We start from the raw sequence: 2,033 nt of genomic DNA, 5'->3' as shown, positions 1-2,033 counted from the left end.
ATCCCTGGGATTCTCCAGGCAAGAACACTGGGGTAGGTTGCCATTTCCTTCTCCAGTGCATGAAAGTGAACAGTGAAAGTGAAGTCGCTCAGTCGTGTCCGACTCTTAGCGACCCCATGGACTGCTAGGGTTCCCTTTTCTCCACATCCTTGCCAACACTTCTTTGTAGACTTCTTGATGATAGTCATTCTGACTGATGTCAGATGGTATCTCAAGCAGTTTTGATTTCATTTCCATTGTAATCAGTGATATTGAGCATCTTTTCATGTGTCTGTTGGCCATTTACATACCTTCTTTGGAAAAATGTCTGTTCAAGTCATCTTTTAACCTGGTTGTTTTTCTGATGTTGAGGTGTATGAGTTATTTATATATTTTGGATATTAACCCCTTATCAGTCATATCATTTGCAAATACTTTCTCCTATTCTGTATATTGTCTTTTTGTTGTTGTTTTTCTGTACAAAAGTTTTTAAGTTTAATTAGGTTCCATTCATTTATCTTTGTTTTCACTTTCTTTGTTTTACGAGACCCCCCCAAAAAAAACCACTGCTGCAATTTATGTCAAAGAGTATTCCACCTATGTTTTCTTCCAGGGTTATTGATTTTATATTTAAATTAATCTCTAATACCCATACTTTTTTCCCCCTGAAGGACAGAATGAGGAGACTTTGTTTAGTAATAAAACTAGTAGAATTCAGAATAGGAGTTAAACTTTTAAATGAAATCCAATGGGCACTCCTGATTTTTAGTGTCCTAATTAGACATTAGCAACTGAAGTTAAAATTTCTTTTAACACTTTAAGTTTCAGTTTCCTCCCTGAAATGCCACTGAGAACAAGCAAATGATAAGCTAAGGTGACTGGAAAGTGTTTGTCTGGTGAGCCCAATACAACAGGCATTGACAAAGAAATACTGAAGACATATGAGCTTAAAAGTGAGAAAGGCTAGGGAATTGCCTGGTAGTCCAACAGTTAGGACTTTGCACTTTCACTCATGGGGCCCAGATTTAAATCCCATTTGAGGAATTAAGATTCCTGAAAGCTGTGCAATGCAGCCAAAAAAAAAAAAAACCACACACACACACACAAAATGTTAAAAAGGCTAGAAAGTAAAAGCTGACTTCCTACATGAGTAGCATGCATTCAGTCTATGTCATTTTTGGTCAACACGCTCTATCAAAGTCCTTATACATCCTGGGCTTTCAGAAAAAGCCAAAGAATCATACTTCAAGAAGCATAAAAATATATTTCAAGTCAGTAACTTTAATTATAAAATGTTAGCCAAAGAAGAAAGTCCTATAAATGAACTTTTAAATTAAGTTTAAAATTTCTTTCTATTAAAAAAAAAAAGGCACCACGAAACATTTATAGAACTGTATAGAGAAATATGCCCAGCATAATCTGAATTTCCTGATTCTAATGTTTGATAAAACTCAGTATATATTTAACAATTTGTTTTTCAAAAAACAAATATTTATAAGAAAAAATACATTTTATCTTCCCAAATATTAGTGGTATAAAATGATATTTGGTTTTCATCAGTCAGAAGCGTAACTGCCTTTAACTAAAACCAAATAAAGAAGAATGTAGATGATACAGATTGGTGAAATTAAAACATATTACAGTATATATATGTGTGTGTGTGTGCATACATGTGGGGAAAACGTTACATAATCTGTAAGGTGAAGTGAAACATGTATACCCTAATTATATGACAAAGCCTTCCCAGGGTTGCTCAGTGAAGAATCTGCTTGCAATGCAGGAAACAGGTTTGAATCCTGGATTAGGAAGATCCCCTGGAAAAGGAAATAGCAACCCACTCCAGTATTCTTGCCTGGGAAATTCCATGGACAGAGGAGCCTGGAGGGCTACAGTCCATGGTGTAGCAAGAGTCAGACACAACTTAGCAATTAAATAATCATCATGTAACAAAGGGTGAGGAACTTAAACTTCTAGATCACATAATACCTCATCAAAACTTTTTTTATCCACAGAATAATCCCTTAAAGGTAGTTATTAGATGAAACAGCAAAGGC

Source organism: Ovis canadensis, chromosome 8 (assembly GCF_042477335.2).
Source record: "Ovis canadensis isolate MfBH-ARS-UI-01 breed Bighorn chromosome 8, ARS-UI_OviCan_v2, whole genome shotgun sequence".
Classification (NCBI taxonomy): Eukaryota; Metazoa; Chordata; class Mammalia; order Artiodactyla; family Bovidae; genus Ovis; species Ovis canadensis.
Note: the sequence above shows the minus strand (reverse complement) of the source record.